General features: G+C 63.9%; 1 long non-coding RNA gene across 5 annotated transcripts in view; it reads left to right on the top strand.

Moving 5' to 3' along the window:
- Positions 1-24,208, top strand: part of LOC141576432 (uncharacterized) — a 69,552-nt gene that overhangs the window by 7,384 nt on the left and 37,960 nt on the right. For 2 of the 5 annotated variants that reach the window (XR_012504835.1, XR_012504836.1), the window contains exon 2: positions 3,566-3,645. The exons of 1 other annotated variant lie outside the window; for it this stretch is intronic. This is a non-coding gene — a long non-coding RNA (uncharacterized LOC141576432). Of the gene's footprint in view, positions 1-3,565; positions 3,646-9,422; positions 9,503-15,277; positions 15,358-21,156; positions 21,237-24,208 lie in introns of all 5 variants that reach the window. 2 more of the 5 variants (XR_012504834.1, XR_012504837.1) reach the window with 2 other exon arrangements.

Below are 24,208 nucleotides of genomic sequence, written 5' to 3'. Positions count from 1 at the left end.
CGTTCCTTCTAGACCCTGACTGTCCCCACGGGCCTCTTCTGGAGCAAGCCCTGCGGTGGCTCGTTCCTGCGCTTTGCCCAGCTCTTAACCTGCCTGGGGGTCAGCAGGCTTGCGGGGCCGGGGGTGGCTGTAGCGGTGGTGCTGGTGGTTTGGTGGTAACGTACCGGGCGAGGCTTCGAACTCCAGGAACAAGTCTCCAGGCTGGACCCCTCCCTCCACACATTCCACTTGGCTTTCACCCCTCTTGGAAGGTTGCTGACACCCGCCCCCTGCCCCTTCTTTCACACTTGGGAGCCGGCCGAAACTCTGCCAACAGGCGGTCTCACGTGGGCAGAGCCCTTCCTTGGGGCCAGGGCCTGGCCTCCCTGATCTGACTGGTTCCCTGGCCCCAGGTGGTCTCAGTGTGCCCCCCTGGCTAGGGTCAGCGGCTGCCCCTGCGAACCTTGGGCCCCGTGGGAAAAATCTCCGGCGTCCCCCCAAACAAGAGGACCCGGGTCGTCCACGACGAGGGAGGCCCCCCGAGGACCAAGGCGTCCCCTGGCTGCAGCGTGCCCGTGCCCGTGCCCGTGCCCGAGCCCGAGTCCGAGATAGAAGGCGGAAAACTTTGGCCCTCGATCCCCTCCCTGCGGACGGTGATGTCCATCTCAGCGTGCTGATGTTGGCCCAGTTGTATCCCGTCCCGAGTGGGTCTGGATACCCAGTGTGATACGGGACAGGAAGGGCCTCATGGGGTCCTGTGGGGCATGGCACCCAGACCCTCTGTGGCGGGCGCAAAAGTAAACGAAACACACCCCGAACCGGAAGTGGAGCTGGAACTCGGGATGTGCGGCCCGCCTACGTTGCGCTTCCTTGTCTGGCTCCGGGACCAGACACTAATCGGGAAATTCTCCGTCCTGTCTGCAGAATGCTGCCCCTGACAGGGTGGCCGCCTCCTCCCCCTTTCCCCTCTGTCCACGTTGCTGGACCCGGGGCCTCCGACGGGGCAGCGGCAACGGGTCCTGGGTTCCCCCGGGATCCCGCCGGCGGACCTGGGTCCCGCAAGGAGGGCAGAGTTTCGGGGGCCGGACGCCCTGGATGGGGTAGCTTCAGCTCCTGGTTCCGGAACATGGCGGCTGCCGAGGCCACGCCCCCAAGGCTGGGAAGCCCGGCCGGCCTGACAGCCAGGGGCTCCCGGGTGGGCGAGCTCGGCTCCCACCACCTCCTTTCGCTCCCGCACCTTACTCTGGCGGTGTTCCGGAGTTGGCCGCCCCCCCACCCCCACCCCCACCGGGAATCCTCTGAGTGAACCAAACCCACCCTTCGTCCCATGCCCACGGTATCCACAGGCAGGGTTTGGAGGCCGTGCTCAAAAAGCTTCCGCTTGATGGCACTGTTGCTCCAGAAATGCCAACCACCCTTGCGAGCGTGGCCTCTCCCTCCGCCCTTTGTGGATCAAAAAAGGCCCAGGGAGGCCCAAGAGCCATCCAGGCCCTGCAAGTGGGGTTGGCTCTACTGGTCTACTGGGGTGTTGCGCGGAGGTGGTGTCTCTCTCCCCTTCGGGGCTTCTCGTGGGCAGAAGGCCGGTACATGTGCGGACAGCCAAAGGGATGCGTGTGTATCCGTGGCTCCATCTCCGCTTCGCTCTAGTCCACACTTCCTGGCGACCGGGGACCCTGTTTATGTCTGCGCACTTGGGGACCGCTACCCATACGGGTCTTCTCAGGCAGAAGCCTAGCTCTCTCAGGACACTGATTCAGAGCTCGAGGTGGCACGGGGACCCGCATGTCCCCTCTTGTTGCGTGGTTGTCTCTCTCCTGCTCTCCTCCAGCTACCTCAACGGGCCTAAGGGCTCCGGAGCAGGCCCAAGAGGGGCTAGGCCACGGGGACAGCGGGAGGAACTGACAGGGACCCGGGGAGCTGGGGTGGATTGTTCCTGCTCACCTCCAGGGGGGCTCGGGAAGTCACTCTGCCAGCGAGTGCCCTGGGGAGGTTGTGGTGGTAGGGGTCCTGGGCAGTGGAGGGGGAGAGGGTGGGGGGCGGGGGCGGGGGAGGATGTGCGCGTATGCGTGCGGGTTTGAAGTCCATGGGACAGGTGCAGAGCTCAGTGTCTCCATCCACACAGATACAGGACCTTGGTGAGGGCCATTAGTTCAGCGGACCCTTCTGGGAAGCTCTCCACGGGAGTGTGTTCCGTACTCTACCCTCAAACCCCGGACTCGTTCGCACCTATGTACTTACGTATTTACGTACGTAAGGGTGCGCGTGTGTCGTAAGGAGGTACGTGTACCAGGGACACACGTGCACTTGCGTATGTGTGCGTATGCGTATGTATTCACATAGACCGTTCCTTCTCTCGTACTTTTCCCCTGTGAGTGCGTTGGAGGTGCCACCGTGGAGGGAGATGTATTATCCCAGTCAAGGCAGAAGCCCTCACCGGTGCACCGTGGCGGCTCCTCACTTGTGCCTCCGCCTTGCGACCCCCTCCCTGCAGTGGGAAAGACGTGGGATTGTTGTGTGCGCGCGCTCGCGGGCTTGAATGCAGGTGAAAGCAAGCCGACGCACAGAGGGCCGTGTCCATCTCGCCTGCTCTCGGACCCCACCGGGCTGACGTAGCAATGTAGGCTCTTTTGCGTTCGTTGGCTCTCAGCGTTGTAGGTCCCCTGGCCTTGGTGTGTCTGTGCAGAGTCAGGTCCTGTCCTGCTAGATCCTCTCCTTTTCTTTTGCGACCAGCAGCCAGGGTAGAGTGCCCTTGTCTCAGCTGGGGCGGGGTGCGGGATGCTGGGGGGAATGGCGGGGAGCAGGGAGGAGCCTGCCTTGTTTCACCTGTCCCTTGTCTTTGGACACTAGGGCCCTCTCTTCTTTCTGCCTCCCTTCCTCCCTGTCATCGATGGAGGCGCCGCGCGCCGAGGCGTGCAGAGTCGTAGTTACCCAGGCGCCAGGTGTGCGTGGTGGCGTCACCGGGGTTCGTTTTCCGGGCTCGGCGTCCACCCGGAGCAAAGCTGTGGGGTAGCTCTTCACTCGCACCGACTCCCCCCCGGTCCCAGGACACAAGGCCTCGTCCCCGGGAAGTCAGTGCAGGGGAGCTGTGTGCGGCCAGGGATGGGAGAGCTTGGTGAATGCTTACCAGCCCGTCATAGGAGCTGCCTGTCAGTGGAGGGTCTGCCTTTCCAGTTGCGGTGGAGGGCGCGGGCTTGCCAAGTTACCCATCGCTATCCCGCCACAGTCCCTCGGGTCCAGAGCCGAGGAGGAGAGCTCTGCGGCTATAAACGCTAAGGTGATGGCTGTGGTTCCCACGGAAGACAGATTGGTGGTGGGGGGAGGTATGATCCAGGTTTGACCCGACACGGTCCTTCCTGTAAGAGCTCCTTCCGTCCGACACCCGCGCAATTTCCAAAGGACGAGTGCGGCTGATTTTTCACACCCTGCTTTCCTCGGAAGTTTTGCTGGTCCCGGGGAGCTGGTACGAATAGTCGCCGAAGACACTGTCGAGGTTGCCTGGGCCGGGGCTGCACGCGGCCCGTTGTTAACCAGCAGCGTGGCGGTCCCTCACTGAGTGAAGGGCGTTGGGCTCTCTCTCTCGTTGCAGAGGAGGCAGAGCGCGGAAGGAAAGGTGGAGAAGGGACATCATCGGGGACGTCGGTCCATCTCTAGGCGCTGGTGTTCTGGGTGAGTGAGTGCTTTCTGTTCCCTTCCTTCTCCTCTTCCAAAAGGGTTTATTTCATCATGGGAAAGAGGCAGTGATTCTGGTATGTCGGCAAGCCTCGAGGAGGAGAGACTCCCAAGGTAGGTTCCCGGCAGCGGGGGGACACTGGTGTACTAGGCCGGAGTTTTCCGCCGTGGCAGAGAAAGGCTCTCGAGGCAGGTCGTGATTGTGGAGTGGGAAGGAAGAGATGCTTGGACGAGCATGTGGATCATCCGTGTACATGCGGGCGATCGGCACGTGGAAACTGAGGTCAGTGTCCTGCAGGACCGGGGAGAGTGGAGAGGAATTGGGCCCGAGCCAGGGCCTGGGGCGTGTGCACCTGCGACCGGGACCCAGATTGGCCTCCAGCTTCTGTGAAGCTTAACTGCCAGCGACGTGATCATTCGGCCGCCCACCTCACCCACGAGAAGCCGCGGTCTCAGCCCCAAGGGGGCACAGGCGGTTGGTGACCCTTTGAGGAGATCCAGGCCTGTTAGGCCTTTGGCCTTTTGTGCTGTGAGGGCAGGAGCCCCGTATGCCTGTTCCTCCCCTCGCCTCCTGAGCACCCTTGGGCCCAGCTCGCTCCACCCTGGCACTCGCCCAGGCCGGGAAGGCCATGGGAGGGCGCTCTTGCTGGATTATTGAGAGGTTGCGCCGGCTGGACGTTTGGGAAGGGGGATGCGGACGAGACTGGGTGACCCGTGAGATTGTGTCTCGCCAGGCACGGGCCGGATGTGACTCGAACTCTGTGCCCACACTCAGTGTGTTTCCCAAGGTCTTCGGCTTGGGAACCGATTGCTAAAGATACAGCTGCAGGTCCACTGCTGGGTGCCTCGATGGGGGAGTCCTCGCTTTTTTGTGGTGAAGGCAGCTTGAGAGGACCCCTCAGAGACGAGGCCACTCAGGGTGGCGTACAAGGGTTTGAGGCGCCCGCCCGTCCCCCGTCCCCCGTCCCCCGTCCCGCCAAAGTGGCCAAGATGTTGAGGCACCTTGCTTTTCGCCTGCCATTTCGTTTTTTCGTCAGCGAAGGGCGGAGGGAGAGGACTGGGGAGAGGCAGGTTGCTGTTTCTGGTGCGATGCTGCCATCAAGAGGAACAGGTCCGCCAGTCGCCAGCCTCGCGGACCCTGTGCTGTCCCTTCCTGGGGAGGAGTGGCAGGGGCGTACAGTCGGGAACAAGGGCCCGGCCCGTGCCCCGGGAAATCAAGAGCTCCGCCAGCGAAGGGGCAGGAGGTGTGACCCGAGGCCTTAGAAGCTCCAGAGACGGGCACCGGGGGAAGGCGCTCGGCCCCCGTCCCGTCCCCCCCCCCCACACACACCCCCCCCGGCCCCCCTCCGCCGGTGCCTGGCTTGTAGGGTAGAGGAAGTGGAGGCTCCGGGACTCTGGCGGCCGCCATGTCTGGGCGGGACTAGAGGAAGCTGCTCGGTTGGAGCCCAGGCCAGGCCAGGGGCCGCCCTGGGCTGCCCCGGGGCCGCGGGCTTTTGGCCGCGTGCGTGCCCCTTCCCCTGGGAGTAAGAGCAGGTCCGGCCTGGGCAGGCCCAGGGCCCCCGAAGCCTCTCTGGGCCGCGTTGAGCCCAGCCAGAGTTGTGCTGCCATTGGCAGCAGTGGCGGAGTCCGGCCCAGTGCCGCTTTTCTGTCCAGCTCGGGGATGACGTGGGGAGCCTGGCTACCCAGTGCCAAGGGGGCCCGAGGCCCAGCGAGGGCTCGCAGTCGGAGTCCAGAGGGGAACGGCGCTCTCAGGACCAAGGAGACACTGCAGAAGGAGCCCTTCTCCTGAGCCAAGAATTTCTGCCATTTCCCGGGGTGTCCAGGATTCTGGCACAGGCCTGTCGTGTCCTGTCCCCAGGGCTCCCGGACCCACCTCCTCGAGAGGACAGCACAGGAGAGGAGCCGGGCCGAGCGGACCCCTGGGCCATGCCTTTGCAGACTTCGGCTTTGTCCCGAAGAGGCCCCGAGCCTCACTTCAGCGATGAGAAGGAAGGGCCCTGGCTTCCATTCAGCCCTGGCTCTCCAGGTCTTGACCCTGTGGCCCTGTGCTTGCGGCCGCAGCCCAGCGGGGAAATCAAGAAGAGGTCTCAAGACGCTGCCTAAGGCCCACCTCTGTTGGACTGAGCGAAATGCGCCCCCCCCCCCACCTCCCCTATCACCACCCCTCATCCAGCTTGTCTCCCAAGTGCATACTCCGGGCACACGACCGTTCCTTCTAGACCCTGACTGTCCCCACGGGCCTCTTCTGGAGCAAGCCCTGCGGTGGCTCGTTCCTGCGCTTTGCCCAGCTCTTAACCTGCCTGGGGGTCAGCAGGCTTGCGGGGCCGGGGGTGGCTGTAGCGGTGGTGCTGGTGGTTTGGTGGTAACGTACCGGGCGAGGCTTCGAACTCCAGGAACAAGTCTCCAGGCTGGACCCCTCCCTCCACACATTCCACTTGGCTTTCACCCCTCTTGGAAGGTTGCTGACACCCGCCCCCTGCCCCTTCTTTCACACTTGGGAGCCGGCCGAAACTCTGCCAACAGGCGGTCTCACGTGGGCAGAGCCCTTCCTTGGGGCCAGGGCCTGGCCTCCCTGATCTGACTGGTTCCCTGGCCCCAGGTGGTCTCAGTGTGCCCCCCTGGCTAGGGTCAGCGGCTGCCCCTGCGAACCTTGGGCCCCGTGGGAAAAATCTCCGGCGTCCCCCCAAACAAGAGGACCCGGGTCGTCCACGACGAGGGAGGCCCCCCGAGGACCAAGGCGTCCCCTGGCTGCAGCGTGCCCGTGCCCGTGCCCGTGCCCGAGCCCGAGTCCGAGATAGAAGGCGGAAAACTTTGGCCCTCGATCCCCTCCCTGCGGACGGTGATGTCCATCTCAGCGTGCTGATGTTGGCCCAGTTGTATCCCGTCCCGAGTGGGTCTGGATACCCAGTGTGATACGGGACAGGAAGGGCCTCATGGGGTCCTGTGGGGCATGGCACCCAGACCCTCTGTGGCGGGCGCAAAAGTAAACGAAACACACCCCGAACCGGAAGTGGAGCTGGAACTCGGGATGTGCGGCCCGCCTACGTTGCGCTTCCTTGTCTGGCTCCGGGACCAGACACTAATCGGGAAATTCTCCGTCCTGTCTGCAGAATGCTGCCCCTGACAGGGTGGCCGCCTCCTCCCCCTTTCCCCTCTGTCCACGTTGCTGGACCCGGGGCCTCCGACGGGGCAGCGGCAACGGGTCCTGGGTTCCCCCGGGATCCCGCCGGCGGACCTGGGTCCCGCAAGGAGGGCAGAGTTTCGGGGGCCGGACGCCCTGGATGGGGTAGCTTCAGCTCCTGGTTCCGGAACATGGCGGCTGCCGAGGCCACGCCCCCAAGGCTGGGAAGCCCGGCCGGCCTGACAGCCAGGGGCTCCCGGGTGGGCGAGCTCGGCTCCCACCACCTCCTTTCGCTCCCGCACCTTACTCTGGCGGTGTTCCGGAGTTGGCCGCCCCCCCCCCCACCCACCCCCACCGGGAATCCTCTGAGTGAACCAAACCCACCCTTCGTCCCATGCCCACGGTATCCACAGGCAGGGTTTGGAGGCCGTGCTCAAAAAGCTTCCGCTTGATGGCACTGTTGCTCCAGAAATGCCAACCACCCTTGCGAGCGTGGCCTCTCCCTCCGCCCTTTGTGGATCAAAAAAGGCCCAGGGAGGCCCAAGAGCCATCCAGGCCCTGCAAGTGGGGTTGGCTCTACTGGTCTACTGGGGTGTTGCGCGGAGGTGGTGTCTCTCTCCCCTTCGGGGCTTCTCGTGGGCAGAAGGCCGGTACATGTGCGGACAGCCAAAGGGATGCGTGTGTATCCGTGGCTCCATCTCCGCTTCGCTCTAGTCCACACTTCCTGGCGACCGGGGACCCTGTTTATGTCTGCGCACTTGGGGACCGCTACCCATACGGGTCTTCTCAGGCAGAAGCCTAGCTCTCTCAGGACACTGATTCAGAGCTCGAGGTGGCACGGGGACCCGCATGTCCCCTCTTGTTGCGTGGTTGTCTCTCTCCTGCTCTCCTCCAGCTACCTCAACGGGCCTAAGGGCTCCGGAGCAGGCCCAAGAGGGGCTAGGCCACGGGGACAGCGGGAGGAACTGACAGGGACCCGGGGAGCTGGGGTGGATTGTTCCTGCTCACCTCCAGGGGGGCTCGGGAAGTCACTCTGCCAGCGAGTGCCCTGGGGAGGTTGTGGTGGTAGGGGTCCTGGGCAGTGGAGGGGGAGAGGGTGGGGGGCGGGGGCGGGGGAGGATGTGCGCGTATGCGTGCGGGTTTGAAGTCCATGGGACAGGTGCAGAGCTCAGTGTCTCCATCCACACAGATACAGGACCTTGGTGAGGGCCATTAGTTCAGCGGACCCTTCTGGGAAGCTCTCCACGGGAGTGTGTTCCGTACTCTACCCTCAAACCCCGGACTCGTTCGCACCTATGTACTTACGTATTTACGTACGTAAGGGTGCGCGTGTGTCGTAAGGAGGTACGTGTACCAGGGACACACGTGCACTTGCGTATGTGTGCGTATGCGTATGTATTCACATAGACCGTTCCTTCTCTCGTACTTTTCCCCTGTGAGTGCGTTGGAGGTGCCACCGTGGAGGGAGATGTATTATCCCAGTCAAGGCAGAAGCCCTCACCGGTGCACCGTGGCGGCTCCTCACTTGTGCCTCCGCCTTGCGACCCCCTCCCTGCAGTGGGAAAGACGTGGGATTGTTGTGTGCGCGCGCTCGCGGGCTTGAATGCAGGTGAAAGCAAGCCGACGCACAGAGGGCCGTGTCCATCTCGCCTGCTCTCGGACCCCACCGGGCTGACGTAGCAATGTAGGCTCTTTTGCGTTCGTTGGCTCTCAGCGTTGTAGGTCCCCTGGCCTTGGTGTGTCTGTGCAGAGTCAGGTCCTGTCCTGCTAGATCCTCTCCTTTTCTTTTGCGACCAGCAGCCAGGGTAGAGTGCCCTTGTCTCAGCTGGGGCGGGGTGCGGGATGCTGGGGGGAATGGCGGGGAGCAGGGAGGAGCCTGCCTTGTTTCACCTGTCCCTTGTCTTTGGACACTAGGGCCCTCTCTTCTTTCTGCCTCCCTTCCTCCCTGTCATCGATGGAGGCGCCGCGCGCCGAGGCGTGCAGAGTCGTAGTTACCCAGGCGCCAGGTGTGCGTGGTGGCGTCACCGGGGTTCGTTTTCCGGGCTCGGCGTCCACCCGGAGCAAAGCTGTGGGGTAGCTCTTCACTCGCACCGACTCCCCCCCGGTCCCAGGACACAAGGCCTCGTCCCCGGGAAGTCAGTGCAGGGGAGCTGTGTGCGGCCAGGGATGGGAGAGCTTGGTGAATGCTTACCAGCCCGTCATAGGAGCTGCCTGTCAGTGGAGGGTCTGCCTTTCCAGTTGCGGTGGAGGGCGCGGGCTTGCCAAGTTACCCATCGCTATCCCGCCACAGTCCCTCGGGTCCAGAGCCGAGGAGGAGAGCTCTGCGGCTATAAACGCTAAGGTGATGGCTGTGGTTCCCACGGAAGACAGATTGGTGGTGGGGGGAGGTATGATCCAGGTTTGACCCGACACGGTCCTTCCTGTAAGAGCTCCTTCCGTCCGACACCCGCGCAATTTCCAAAGGACGAGTGCGGCTGATTTTTCACACCCTGCTTTCCTCGGAAGTTTTGCTGGTCCCGGGGAGCTGGTACGAATAGTCGCCGAAGACACTGTCGAGGTCGCCTGGGCCGGGGCTGCACGCGGCCCGTTGTTAACCAGCAGCGTGGCGGTCCCTCACTGAGTGAAGGGCGTTGGGCTCTCTCTCTCGTTGCAGAGGAGGCAGAGCGCGGAAGGAAAGGTGGAGAAGGGACATCATCGGGGACGTCGGTCCATCTCTAGGCGCTGGTGTTCTGGGTGAGTGAGTGCTTTCTGTTCCCTTCCTTCTCCTCTTCCAAAAGGGTTTATTTCATCATGGGAAAGAGGCAGTGATTCTGGTATGTCGGCAAGCCTCGAGGAGGAGAGACTCCCAAGGTAGGTTCCCGGCAGCGGGGGGACACTGGTGTACTAGGCCGGAGTTTTCCGCCGTGGCAGAGAAAGGCTCTCGAGGCAGGTCGTGATTGTGGAGTGGGAAGGAAGAGATGCTTGGACGAGCATGTGGATCATCCGTGTACATGCGGGCGATCGGCACGTGGAAACTGAGGTCAGTGTCCTGCAGGACCGGGGAGAGTGGAGAGGAATTGGGCCCGAGCCAGGGCCTGGGGCGTGTGCACCTGCGACCGGGACCCAGATTGGCCTCCAGCTTCTGTGAAGCTTAACTGCCAGCGACGTGATCATTCGGCCGTCCACCTCACCCACGAGAAGCCGCGGTCTCAGCCCCAAGGGGGCACAGGCGGTTGGTGACCCTTTGAGGAGATCCAGGCCTGTTAGGCCTTTGGCCTTTTGTGCTGTGAGGGCAGGAGCCCCGTATGCCTGTTCCTCCCCTCGCCTCCTGAGCACCCTTGGGCCCAGCTCGCTCCACCCTGGCACTCGCCCAGGCCGGGAAGGCCATGGGAGGGCGCTCTTGCTGGATTATTGAGAGGTTGCGCCGGCTGGACGTTTGGGAAGGGGGATGCGGACGAGACTGGGTGACCCGTGAGATTGTGTCTCGCCAGGCACGGGCCGGATGTGACTCGAACTCTGTGCCCACACTCAGTGTGTTTCCCAAGGTCTTCGGCTTGGGAACCGATTGCTAAAGATACAGCTGCAGGTCCACTGCTGGGTGCCTCGATGGGGGAGTCCTCGCTTTTTTGTGGTGAAGGCGGCTTGAGAGGACCCCTCAGAGACGAGGCCACTTAGGGTGGCGTACAAGGGTTTGAGGCGCCCGCCCGTCCCCCGTCCCCCGTCCCCCGTCCCGCCAAAGTGGCCAAGATGTTGAGGCACCTTGCTTTTCGCCTGCCATTTCGTTTTTTCGTCAGCGAAGGGCGGAGGGAGAGGACTGGGGAGAGGCAGGTTGCTGTTTCTGGTGCGATGCTGCCATCAAGAGGAACAGGTCCGCCAGTCGCCAGCCTCGCGGACCCTGTGCTGTCCCTTCCTGGGGAGGAGTGGCAGGGGCGTACAGTCGGGAACAAGGGCCCGGCCCGTGCCCCGGGAAATCAAGAGCTCCGCCAGCGAAGGGGCAGGAGGTGTGACCCGAGGCCTTAGAAGCTCCAGAGACGGGCACCGGGGGAAGGCGCTCGGCCCCCGTCCCGTCCCCCCCCCCCACACACACCCCCCCCGGCCCCCCTCCGCCGGTGCCTGGCTTGTAGGGTAGAGGAAGTGGAGGCTCCGGGACTCTGGCGGCCGCCATGTCTGGGCGGGACTAGAGGAAGCTGCTCGGTTGGAGCCCAGGCCAGGCCAGGGGCCGCCCTGGGCTGCCCCGGGGCCGCGGGCTTTTGGCCGCGTGCGTGCCCCTTCCCCTGGGAGTAAGAGCAGGTCCGGCCTGGGCAGGCCCAGGGCCCCCGAAGCCTCTCTGGGCCGCGTTGAGCCCAGCCAGAGTTGTGCTGCCATTGGCAGCAGTGGCGGAGTCCGGCCCAGTGCCGCTTTTCTGTCCAGCTCGGGGATGACGTGGGGAGCCTGGCTACCCAGTGCCAAGGGGGCCCGAGGCCCAGCGAGGGCTCGCAGTCGGAGTCCAGAGGGGAACGGCGCTCTCAGGACCAAGGAGACACTGCAGAAGGAGCCCTTCTCCTGAGCCAAGAATTTCTGCCATTTCCCGGGTTGTCCAGGATTCTGGCACAGGCCTGTCGTGTCCTGTCCCCAGGGCTCCCGGACCCACCTCCTCGAGAGGACAGCACAGGAGAGGAGCCGGGCCGAGCGGACCCCTGGGCCATGCCTTTGCAGACTTCGGCTTTGTCCCGAAGAGGCCCCGAGCCTCACTTCAGCGATGAGAAGGAAGGGCCCTGGCTTCCATTCAGCCCTGGCTCTCCAGGTCTTGACCCTGTGGCCCTGTGCTTGCGGCCGCAGCCCAGCGGGGAAATCAAGAAGAGGTCTCAAGACGCTGCCTAAGGCCCACCTCTGTTGGACTGAGCGAAATGCGCCCCCCCCCCCACCTCCCCTATCACCACCCCTCATCCAGCTTGTCTCCCAAGTGCATACTCCGGGCACACGACCGTTCCTTCTAGACCCTGACTGTCCCCACGGGCCTCTTCTGGAGCAAGCCCTGCGGTGGCTCGTTCCTGCGCTTTGCCCAGCTCTTAACCTGCCTGGGGGTCAGCAGGCTTGCGGGGCCGGGGGTGGCTGTAGCGGTGGTGCTGGTGGTTTGGTGGTAACGTACCGGGCGAGGCTTCGAACTCCAGGAACAAGTCTCCAGGCTGGACCCCTCCCTCCACACATTCCACTTGGCTTTCACCCCTCTTGGAAGGTTGCTGACACCCGCCCCCTGCCCCTTCTTTCACACTTGGGAGCCGGCCGAAACTCTGCCAACAGGCGGTCTCACGTGGGCAGAGCCCTTCCTTGGGGCCAGGGCCTGGCCTCCCTGATCTGACTGGTTCCCTGGCCCCAGGTGGTCTCAGTGTGCCCCCCTGGCTAGGGTCAGCGGCTGCCCCTGCGAACCTTGGGCCCCGTGGGAAAAATCTCCGGCGTCCCCCCAAACAAGAGGACCCGGGTCGTCCACGACGAGGGAGGCCCCCCGAGGACCAAGGCGTCCCCTGGCTGCAGCGTGCCCGTGCCCGTGCCCGTGCCCGAGCCCGAGTCCGAGATAGAAGGCGGAAAACTTTGGCCCTCGATCCCCTCCCTGCGGACGGTGATGTCCATCTCAGCGTGCTGATGTTGGCCCAGTTGTATCCCGTCCCGAGTGGGTCTGGATACCCAGTGTGATACGGGACAGGAAGGGCCTCATGGGGTCCTGTGGGGCATGGCACCCAGACCCTCTGTGGCGGGCGCAAAAGTAAACGAAACACACCCCGAACCGGAAGTGGAGCTGGAACTCGGGATGTGCGGCCCGCCTACGTTGCGCTTCCTTGTCTGGCTCCGGGACCAGACACTAATCGGGAAATTCTCCGTCCTGTCTGCAGAATGCTGCCCCTGACAGGGTGGCCGCCTCCTCCCCCTTTCCCCTCTGTCCACGTTGCTGGACCCGGGGCCTCCGACGGGGCAGCGGCAACGGGTCCTGGGTTCCCCCGGGATCCCGCCGGCGGACCTGGGTCCCGCAAGGAGGGCAGAGTTTCGGGGGCCGGACGCCCTGGATGGGGTAGCTTCAGCTCCTGGTTCCGGAACATGGCGGCTGCCGAGGCCACGCCCCCAAGGCTGGGAAGCCCGGCCGGCCTGACAGCCAGGGGCTCCCGGGTGGGCGAGCTCGGCTCCCACCACCTCCTTTCGCTCCCGCACCTTACTCTGGCGGTGTTCCGGAGTTGGCCGCCCCCCCCCCCCCACCCCCACCGGGAATCCTCTGAGTGAACCAAACCCACCCTTCGTCCCATGCCCACGGTATCCACAGGCAGGGTTTGGAGGCCGTGCTCAAAAAGCTTCCGCTTGATGGCACTGTTGCTCCAGAAATGCCAACCACCCTTGCGAGCGTGGCCTCTCCCTCCGCCCTTTGTGGATCAAAAAAGGCCCAGGGAGGCCCAAGAGCCATCCAGGCCCTGCAAGTGGGGTTGGCTCTACTGGTCTACTGGGGTGTTGCTCGGAGGTGGTGTCTCTCTCCCCTTCGGGGCTTCTCGTGGGCAGAAGGCCGGTACATGTGCGGACAGCCAAAGGGATGCGTGTGTATCCGTGGCTCCATCTCCGCTTCGCTCTAGTCCACACTTCCTGGCGACCGGGGACCCTGTTTATGTCTGCGCACTTGGGGACCGCTACCCATACGGGTCTTCTCAGGCAGAAGCCTAGCTCTCTCAGGACACTGATTCAGAGCTCGAGGTGGCACGGGGACCCGCATGTCCCCTCTTGTTGCGTGGTTGTCTCTCTCCTGCTCTCCTCCAGCTACCTCAACGGGCCTAAGGGCTCCGGAGCAGGCCCAAGAGGGGCTAGGCCACGGGGACAGCGGGAGGAACTGACAGGGACCCGGGGAGCTGGGGTGGATTGTTCCTGCTCACCTCCAGGGGGGCTCGGGAAGCCACTCTGCCAGCGAGTGCCCTGGGGAGGTTGTGGTGGTAGGGGTCCTGGGCAGTGGAGGGGGGGAGGGTGGGGGGCGGGGGCGGGGGAGGATGTGCGCGTATGCGTGCGGGTTTGAAGTCCATGGGACAGGTGCAGAGCTCAGTGTCTCCATCCACACAGATACAGGACCTTGGTGAGGGCCATTAGTTCAGCGGACCCTTCTGGGAAGCTCTCCACGGGAGTGTGTTCCGTACTCTACCCTCAAACCCCGGACTCGTTCGCACCTATGTACTTATGTATTTACGTACGTAAGGGTGCGCGTGTGTCGTAAGGAGGTACGTGTACCAGGGACACACGTGCACTTGCGTATGTGTGCGTATGCGTATATATTCACATAGACCGTTCCTTCTCTCGTACTTTTCCCCTGTGAGTGCGTTGGAGGTGCCACCGTGGAGGGAGATGTATTATCCCAGTCAAGGCAGAAGCCCTCACCGGTGCACCGTGGCGGCTCCTCACTTGTGCCTCCGCCTTGCGACCCCCTCCCTGCAGTGGGAAAGACGTGGGATTGTTGTGTGCGCGCGCTCGCGGGCTTGAATGCAGGTGAAAGCAAGCCGACGCACAGAGGGCCGTGTCCATCTCGCCTGCTCTCGGACCCCACCGGGCTGACGTAGCAATGTAGGCTCTTTTGCGTTCGTTGGCTCTCAGCGTTGTAGGTCCCCTGGCCTTGGTGTGTCTGTGCAGAGTCAGGTCCTGTCCTGCTAGATCCTCTCCTTTTCTTTTGCGACCAGCAGCCAGGGTAGAGTGCCCTTGTCTCAGCTGGGGCGGGGTGCGGGATGCTGGGGGGAATGGCGGGGAGCAGGGAGGAGCCTGCCTTGTTTCACCTGTCCCTTGTCTTTGGACACTAGGGCCCTCTCTTCTTTCTGCCTCCCTTCCTCCCTGTCATCGATGGAGGCGCCGCGCGCCGAGGCGTGCAGAGTCGTAGTTACCCAGGCGCCAGGTGTGCGTGGTGGCGTCACCGGGGTTCGTTTTCCGGGCTCGGCGTCCACCCGGAGCAAAGCTGTGGGGTAGCTCTTCACTCGCACCGACTCCCCCCCGGTCCCAGGACACAAGGCCTCGTCCCCGGGAAGTCAGTGCAGGGGAGCTGTGTGCGGCCAGGGATGGGAGAGCTTGGTGAATGCTTACCAGCCCGTCATAGGAGCTGCCTGTCAGTGGAGGGTCTGCCTTTCCAGTTGCGGTGGAGGGCGCGGGCTTGCCAAGTTACCCATCGCTATCCCGCCACAGTCCCTCGGGTCCAGAGCCGAGGAGGAGAGCTCTGCGGCTATAAACGCTAAGGTGATGGCTGTGGTTCCCACGGAAGACAGATTGGTGGTGGGGGGAGGTATGATCCAGGTTTGACCCGACACGGTCCTTCCTGTAAGAGCTCCTTCCGTCCGACACCCGCGCAATTTCCAAAGGACGAGTGCGGCTGATTTTTCACACCCTGCTTTCCTCGGAAGTTTTGCTGGTCCCGGGGAGCTGGTACGAATAGTCGCCGAAGACACTGTCGAGGTCGCCTGGGCCGGGGCTGCACGCGGCCCGTTGTTAACCAGCAGCGTGGCGGTCCCTCACTGAGTGAAGGGCGTTGGGCTCTCTCTCTCGTTGCAGAGGAGGCAGAGCGCGGAAGGAAAGGTGGAGAAGGGACATCATCGGGGACGTCGGTCCATCTCTAGGCGCTGGTGTTCTGGGTGAGTGAGTGCTTTCTGTTCCCTTCCTTCTCCTCTTCCAAAAGGGTTTATTTCATCATGGGAAAGAGGCAGTGATTCTGGTATGTCGGCAAGCCTCGAGGAGGAGAGACTCCCAAGGTAGGTTCCCGGCAGCGGGGGGACACTGGTGTACTAGGCCGGAGTTTTCCGCCGTGGCAGAGAAAGGCTCTCGAGGCAGGTCGTGATTGTGGAGTGGGAAGGAAGAGATGCTTGGACGAGCATGTGGATCATCCGTGTACATGCGGGCGATCGGCACGTGGAAACTGAGGTCAGTGTCCTGCAGGACCGGGGAGAGTGGAGAGGAATTGGGCCCGAGCCAGGGCCTGGGGCGTGTGCACCTGCGACCGGGACCCAGATTGGCCTCCAGCTTCTGTGAAGCTTAACTGCCAGCGACGTGATCATTCGGCCGTCCACCTCACCCACGAGAAGCCGCGGTCTCAGCCCCAAGGGGGCACAGGCGGTTGGTGACCCTTTGAGGAGATCCAGGCCTGTTAGGCCTTTGGCCTTTTGTGCTGTGAGGGCAGGAGCCCCGTATGCCTGTTCCTCCCCTCGCCTCCTGAGCACCCTTGGGCCCAGCTCGCTCCACCCTGGCACTCGCCCAGGCCGGGAAGGCCATGGGAGGGCGCTCTTGCTGGATTATTGAGAGGTTGCGCCGGCTGGACGTTTGGGAAGGGGGATGCGGACGAGACTGGGTGACCCGTGAGATTGTGTCTCGCCAGGCACGGGCCGGATGTGACTCGAACTCTGTGCCCACACTCAGTGTGTTTCCCAAGGTCTTCGGCTTGGGAACCGATTGCTAAAGATACAGCTGCAGGTCCACTGCTGGGTGCCTCGATGGGGGAGTCCTCGCTTTTTTGTGGTGAAGGCGGCTTGAGAGGACCCCTCAGAGACGAGGCCACTCAGGGTGGCGTACAAGGGTTTGAGGCGCCCGCCCGTCCCCCGTCCCCCGTCCCGCCAAAGTGGCCAAGATGTTGAGGCACCTTGCTTTTCGCCTGCCAGGTTGGAGCCTGCTTGGCATTTCTTTTTTTCGTCAGCGAAGGGCGGAGGGAGAGGACTGGGGAGAGGCAGGTTGCTGTTTCTGGTGCGATGCTGCCATCAAGAGGAACAGGTCCGCCAGTCGCCAGCCTCGCGGACCCTGTGCTGTCCCTTCCTGGGGAGGAGTGGCAGGGGCGTACAGTCGGGAACAAGGGCCCGGCCCGTGCCCCGGGAAATCAAGAGCTCCGCCAGCGAAGGGGCAGGAGGTGTGACCCGAGGCCTTAGAAGCTCCAGAGACGGGCACCGGGGGAAGGCGCTCGGCCCCCGTCCCGTCCCCCCCCCCACACACACCCCCCCCGGCCCCCCTCCGCCGGTGCCTGGCTTGTAGGGTAGAGGAAGTGGAGGCTCCGGGACTCTGGCGGCCGCCATGTCTGGGCGGGACTAGAGGAAGCTGCTCGGTTGGAGCCCAGGCCAGGCCAGGGGCCGCCCTGGGCTGCCCCGGGGCCGCGGGCTTTTGGCCGCGTGCGTGCCCCTTCCCCTGGGAGTAAGAGCAGGTCCGGCCTGGGCAGGCCCAGGGCCCCCGAAGCCTCTCTGGGCCGCGTTGAGCCCAGCCAGAGTTGTGCTGCCATTGGCAGCAGTGGCGGAGTCCGGCCCAGTGCCGCTTTTCTGTCCAGCTCGGGGATGACGTGGGGAGCCTGGCTACCCAGTGCCAAGGGGGCCCGAGGCCCAGCGAGGGCTCGCAGTCGGAGTCCAGAGGGGAACGGCGCTCTCAGGACCAAGGAGACACTGCAGAAGGAGCCCTTCTCCTGAGCCAAGAATTTCTGCCATTTCCCGGGTTGTCCAGGATTCTGGCACAGGCCTGTCGTGTCCTGTCCCCAGGGCTCCCGGACCCACCTCCTCGAGAGGACAGCACAGGAGAGGAGCCGGGCCGAGCGGACCCCTGGGCCATGCCTTTGCAGACTTCGGCTTTGTCCCGAAGAGGCCCCGAGCCTCACTTCAGCGATGAGAAGGAAGGGCCCTGGCTTCCATTCAGCCCTGGCTCTCCAGGTCTTGACCCTGTGGCCCTGTGCTTGCGGCCGCAGCCCAGCGGGGAAATCAAGAAGAGGTCTCAAGACGCTGCCTAAGGCCCACCTCTGTTGGACTGAGCGAAATGCGCCCCCCCCCCACCTCCCCTATCACCACCCCTCATCCAGCTTGTCTCCCAAGTGCATACTCCGGGCACACGACCGTTCCTTCTAGACCCTGACTGTCCCCACGGGCCTCTTCTGGAGCAAGCCCTGCGGTGGCTCGTTCCTGCGCTTTGCCCAGCTCTTAACCTGCCTGGGGGTCAGCAGGCTTGCGGGGCCGGGGGTGGCTGTAGCGGTGGTGCTGGTGGTTTGGTGGTAACGTACCGGGCGAGGCTTCGAACTCCAGGAACAAGTCTCCAGGCTGGACCCCTCCCTCCACACATTCCACTTGGCTTTCACCCCTCTTGGAAGGTTGCTGACACCCGCCCCCTGCCCCTTCTTTCACACTTGGGAGCCGGCCGAAACTCTGCCAACAGGCGGTCTCACGTGGGCAGAGCCCTTCCTTGGGGCCAGGGCCTGGCCTCCCTGATCTGACTGGTTCCCTGGCCCCAGGTGGTCTCAGTGTGCCCCCCTGGCTAGGGTCAGCGGCTGCCCCTGCGAACCTTGGGCCCCGTGGGAAAAATCTCCGGCGTCCCCCCAAACAAGAGGACCCGGGTCGTCCACGACGAGGGAGGCCCCCCGAGGACCAAGGCGTCCCCTGGCTGCAGCGTGCTCGTGCCCGTGCCCGTGCCCGTGCCCGAGCCCGAGTCCGAGATAGAAGGCGGAAAACTTTGGCCCTCGATCCCCTCCCTGCGGACGGTGATGTCCATCTCAGCGTGCTGATGTTGGCCCAGTTGTATCCCGTCCCGAGTGGGTCTGGATACCCAGTGTGATACGGGACAGGAAGGGCCTCATGGGGTCCTGTGGGGCATGGCACCCAGACCCTCTGTGGCGGGCGCAAAAGTAAACGAAACACACCCCGAACCGGAAGTGGAGCTGGAACTCGGGATGTGCGGCCCGCCTACGTTGCGCTTCCTTGTCTGGCTCCGGGACCAGACACTAATCGGGAAATTCTCCGTCCTGTCTGCAGAATGCTGCCCCTGACAGGGTGGCCGCCTCCTCCCCCTTTCCCCTCTGTCCACGTTGCTGGACCCGGGGCCTCCGACGGGGCAGCGGCAACGGGTCCTGGGTTCCCCCGGGATCCCGCCGGCGGACCTGGGTCCCGCAAGGAGGGCAGAGTTTCGGGGGCCGGACGCCCTGGATGGGGTAGCTTCAGCTCCTGGTTCCGGAACATGGCGGCTGCCGAGGCCACGCCCCCAAGGCTGGGAAGCCCGGCCGGCCTGACAGCCAGGGGCTCCCGGGTGGGCGAGCTCGGCTCCCACCACCTCCTTTCGCTCCCGCACCTTACTCTGGCGGTGTTCCGGAGTTGGCCGCCCCCCCCCCACCCCCACCGGGAATCCTCTGAGTGAACCAAACCCACCCTTCGTCCCATCACAGGCCCTTGCCCACGGTATCCACAGGCAGGGTTTGGAGGCCGTGCTCAAAAAGCTTCCGCTTGATGGCACTGTTGCTCCAGAAATGCCAACCACCCTTGCGAGCGTGGCCTCTCCCTCCGCCCTTTGTGGATCAAAAAAGGCCCAGGGAGGCCCAAGAGCCATCCAGGCCCTGCAAGTGGGGTTGGCTCTACTGGTCTACTGGGGTGTTGCGCGGAGGTGGTGTCTCTCTCCCCTTCGGGGCTTCTCGTGGGCAGAAGGCCGGTACATGTGCGGACAGCCAAAGGGATGCGTGTGTATCCGTGGCTCCATCTCCGCTTCGCTCTAGTCCACACTTCCTGGCGACCGGGGACCCTGTTTATGTCTGCGCACTTGGGGACCGCTACCCATACGGGTCTTCTCAGGCAGAAGCCTAGCTCTCTCAGGACACTGATTCAGAGCTCGAGGTGGCACGGGGACCCGCATGTCCCCTCTTGTTGCGTGGTTGTCTCTCTCCTGCTCTCCTCCAGCTACCTCAACGGGCCTAAGGGCTCCGGAGCAGGCCCAAGAGGGGCTAGGCCACGGGGACAGCGGGAGGAACTGACAGGGACCCGGGGAGCTGGGGTGGATTGTTCCTGCTCACCTCCAGGGGGGCTCGGGAAGTCACTCTGCCAGCGAGTGCCCTGGGGAGGTTGTGGTGGTAGGGGTCCTGGGCAGTGGAGGGGGGGAGGGTGGGGGGCGGGGGCGGGGGAGGATGTGCGCGTATGCGTGCGGGTTTGAAGTCCATGGGACAGGTGCAGAGCTCAGTGTCTCCATCCACACAGATACAGGACCTTGGTGAGGGCCATTAGTTCAGCGGACCCTTCTGGGAAGCTCTCCACGGGAGTGTGTTCCGTACTCTACCCTCAAACCCCGGACTCGTTCGCACCTATGTACTTACGTATTTACGTACGTAAGGGTGCGCGTGTGTCGTAAGGAGGTACGTGTACCAGGGACACACGTGCACTTGCGTATGTGTGCGTATGCGTATGTATTCACATAGACCGTTCCTTCTCTCGTACTTTTCCCCTGTGAGTGCGTTGGAGGTGCCACCGTGGAGGGAGATGTATTATCCCAGTCAAGGCAGAAGCCCTCACCGGTGCACCGTGGCGGCTCCTCACTTGTGCCTCCGCCTTGCGACCCCCTCCCTGCAGTGGGAAAGACGTGGGATTGTTGTGTGCGCGCGCTCGCGGGCTTGAATGCAGGTGAAAGCAAGCCGACGCACAGAGGGCCGTGTCCATCTCGCCTGCTCTCGGACCCCACCGGGCTGACGTAGCAATGTAGGCTCTTTTGCGTTCGTTGGCTCTCAGCGTTGTAGGTCCCCTGGCCTTGGTGTGTCTGTGCAGAGTCAGGTCCTGTCCTGCTAGATCCTCTCCTTTTCTTTTGCGACCAGCAGCCAGGGTAGAGTGCCCTTGTCTCAGCTGGGGCGGGGTGCGGGATGCTGGGGGGAATGGCGGGGAGCAGGGAGGAGCCTGCCTTGTTTCACCTGTCCCTTGTCTTTGGACACTAGGGCCCTCTCTTCTTTCTGCCTCCCTTCCTCCCTGTCATCGATGGAGGCGCCGCGCGCCGAGGCGTGCAGAGTCGTAGTTACCCAGGCGCCAGGTGTGCGTGGTGGCGTCACCGGGGTTCGTTTTCCGGGCTCGGCGTCCACCCGGAGCAAAGCTGTGGGGTAGCTCTTCACTCGCACCGACTCCCCCCCGGTCCCAGGACACAAGGCCTCGTCCCCGGGAAGTCAGTGCAGGGGAGCTGTGTGCGGCCAGGGATGGGAGAGCTTGGTGAATGCTTACCAGCCCGTCATAGGAGCTGCCTGTCAGTGGAGGGTCTGCCTTTCCAGTTGCGGTGGAGGGCGCGGGCTTGCCAAGTTACCCATCGCTATCCCGCCACAGTCCCTCGGGTCCAGAGCCGAGGAGGAGAGCTCTGCGGCTATAAACGCTAAGGTGATGGCTGTGGTTCCCACGGAAGACAGATTGGTGGTGGGGGGAGGTATGATCCAGGTTTGACCCGACACGGTCCTTCCTGTAAGAGCTCCTTCCGTCCGACACCCGCGCAATTTCCAAAGGACGAGTGCGGTTGATTTTTCACACCCTGCTTTCCTCGGAAGTTTTGCTGGTCCCGGGGAGCTGGTACGAATAGTCGCCGAAGACACTGTCGAGGTCGCCTGGGCCGGGGCTGCACGCGGCCCGTTGTTAACCAGCAGCGTGGCGGTCCCTCACTGAGTGAAGGGCGTTGGGCTCTCTCTCTCGTTGCAGAGGAGGCAGAGCGCGGAAGGAAAGGTGGAGAAGGGACATCATCGGGGACGTCGGTCCATCTCTAGGCGCTGGTGTTCTGGGTGAGTGAGTGCTTTCTGTTCCCTTCCTTCTCCTCTTCCAAAAGGGTTTATTTCATCATGGGAAAGAGGCAGTGATTCTGGTATGTCGGCAAGCCTCGAGGAGGAGAGACTCCCAAGGTAGGTTCCCGGCAGCGGGGGGACACTGGTGTACTAGGCCGGAGTTTTCCGCCGTGGCAGAGAAAGGCTCTCGAGGCAGGTCGTGATTGTGGAGTGGGAAGGAAGAGATGCTTGGACGAGCATGTGGATCATCCGTGTACATGCGGGCGATCGGCACGTGGAAACTGAGGTCAGTGTCCTGCAGGACCGGGGAGAGTGGAGAGGAATTGGGCCCGAGCCAGGGCCTGGGGCGTGTGCACCTGCGACCGGGACCCAGATTGGCCTCCAGCTTCTGTGAAGCTTAACTGCCAGCGACGTGATCATTCGGCCGCCCACCTCACCCACGAGAAGCCGCGGTCTCAGCCCCAAGGGGGCACAGGCGGTTGGTGACCCTTTGAGGAGATCCAGGCCTGTTAGGCCTTTGGCCTTTTGTGCTGTGAGGGCAGGAGCCCCGTATGCCTGTTCCTCCCCTCGCCTCCTGAGCACCCTTGGGCCCAGCTCGCTCCACCCTGGCACTCGCCCAGGCCGGGAAGGCCATGGGAGGGCGCTCTTGCTGGATTATTGAGAGGTTGCGCCGGCTGGACGTTTGGGAAGGGGGATGCGGACGAGACTGGGTGACCCGTGAGATTGTGTCTCGCCAGGCACGGGCCGGATGTGACTCGAACTCTGTGCCCACACTCAGTGTGTTTCCCAAGGTCTTCGGCTTGGGAACCGATTGCTAAAGATACAGCTGCAGGTCCACTGCTGGGTGCCTCGATGGGGGAGTCCTCGCTTTTTTGTGGTGAAGGCAGCTTGAGAGGACCCCTCAGAGACGAGGCCACTCAGGGTGGCGTACAAGGGTTTGAGGCGCCCGCCCGTCCCCCGTCCCCCGTCCCCCGTCCCGCCAAAGTGGCCAAGATGTTGAGGCACCTTGCTTTTCGCCTGCCATTTCGTTTTTTCGTCAGCGAAGGGCGGAGGGAGAGGACTGGGGAGAGGCAGGTTGCTGTTTCTGGTGCGATGCTGCCATCAAGAGGAACAGGTCCGCCAGTCGCCAGCCTCGCGGACCCTGTGCTGTCCCTTCCTGGGGAGGAGTGGCAGGGGCGTACAGTCGGGAACAAGGGCCCGGCCCGTGCCCCGGGAAATCAAGAGCTCCGCCAGCGAAGGGGCAGGAGGTGTGACCCGAGGCCTTAGAAGCTCCAGAGACGGGCACCGGGGGAAGGCGCTCGGCCCCCGTCCCGTCCCCCCCCCCCACACACACCCCCCCCGGCCCCCCTCCGCCGGTGCCTGGCTTGTAGGGTAGAGGAAGTGGAGGCTCCGGGACTCTGGCGGCCGCCATGTCTGGGCGGGACTAGAGGAAGCTGCTCGGTTGGAGCCCAGGCCAGGCCAGGGGCCGCCCTGGGCTGCCCCGGGGCCGCGGGCTTTTGGCCGCGTGCGTGCCCCTTCCCCTGGGAGTAAGAGCAGGTCCGGCCTGGGCAGGCCCAGGGCCCCCGAAGCCTCTCTGGGCCGCGTTGAGCCCAGCCAGAGTTGTGCTGCCATTGGCAGCAGTGGCGGAGTCCGGCCCAGTGCCGCTTTTCTGTCCAGCTCGGGGATGACGTGGGGAGCCTGGCTACCCAGTGCCAAGGGGGCCCGAGGCCCAGCGAGGGCTCGCAGTCGGAGTCCAGAGGGGAACGGCGCTCTCAGGACCAAGGAGACACTGCAGAAGGAGCCCTTCTCCTGAGCCAAGAATTTCTGCCATTTCCCGGGTTGTCCAGGATTCTGGCACAGGCCTGTCGTGTCCTGTCCCCAGGGCTCCCGGACCCACCTCCTCGAGAGGACAGCACAGGAGAGGAGCCGGGCCGAGCGGACCCCTGGGCCATGCCTTTGCAGACTTCGGCTTTGTCCCGAAGAGGCCCCGAGCCTCACTTCAGCGATGAGAAGGAAGGGCCCTGGCTTCCATTCAGCCCTGGCTCTCCAGGTCTTGACCCTGTGGCCCTGTGCTTGCGGCCGCAGCCCAGCGGGGAAATCAAGAAGAGGTCTCAAGACGCTGCCTAAGGCCCACCTCTGTTGGACTGAGCGAAATGCGCGCGCGTGCGCGCGCCCCCCCCCCCCCACCTCCCCTATCACCACCCCTCATCCAGCTTGTCTCCCAAGTGCATACTCCGGGCACACGACCGTTCCTTCTAGACCCTGACTGTCCCCACGGGCCTCTTCTGGAGCAAGCCCTGCGGTGGCTCGTTCCTGCGCTTTGCCCAGCTCTTAACCTGCCTGGGGGTCAGCAGGCTTGCGGGGCCGGGGGTGGCTGTAGCGGTGGTGCTGGTGGTTTGGTGGTAACGTACCGGGCGAGGCTTCGAACTCCAGGAACAAGTCTCCAGGCTGGACCCCTCCCTCCACACATTCCACTTGGCTTTCACCCCTCTTGGAAGGTTGCTGACACCCGCCCCCTGCCCCTTCTTTCACACTTGGGAGCCGGCCGAAACTCTGCCAACAGGCGGTCTCACGTGGGCAGAGCCCTTCCTTGGGGCCAGGGCCTGGCCTCCCTGATCTGACTGGTTCCCTGGCCCCAGGTGGTCTCAGTGTGCCCCCCTGGCTAGGGTCAGCGGCTGCCCCTGCGAACCTTGGGCCCCGTGGGAAAAATCTCCGGCGTCCCCCCAAACAAGAGGACCCGGGTCGTCCACGACGAGGGAGGCCCCCCGAGGACCAAGGCGTCCCCTGGCTGCAGCGTGCTCGTGCCCGTGCCCGTGCCCGTGCCCGAGCCCGAGTCCGAGATAGAAGGCGGAAAACTTTGGCCCTCGATCCCCTCCCTGCGGACGGTGATGTCCATCTCAGCGTGCTGATGTTGGCCCAGTTGTATCCCGTCCCGAGTGGGTCTGGATACCCAGTGTGATACGGGACAGGAAGGGCCTCATGGGGTCCTGTGG

The sequence above is a fragment of the Camelus bactrianus genome, chromosome X, assembly GCF_048773025.1.
Source record: "Camelus bactrianus isolate YW-2024 breed Bactrian camel chromosome X, ASM4877302v1, whole genome shotgun sequence".
Classification (NCBI taxonomy): domain Eukaryota; kingdom Metazoa; phylum Chordata; class Mammalia; order Artiodactyla; family Camelidae; genus Camelus; species Camelus bactrianus.
Note: the sequence above shows the minus strand (reverse complement) of the source record. Positions and strands in the feature narration are given on the sequence as shown.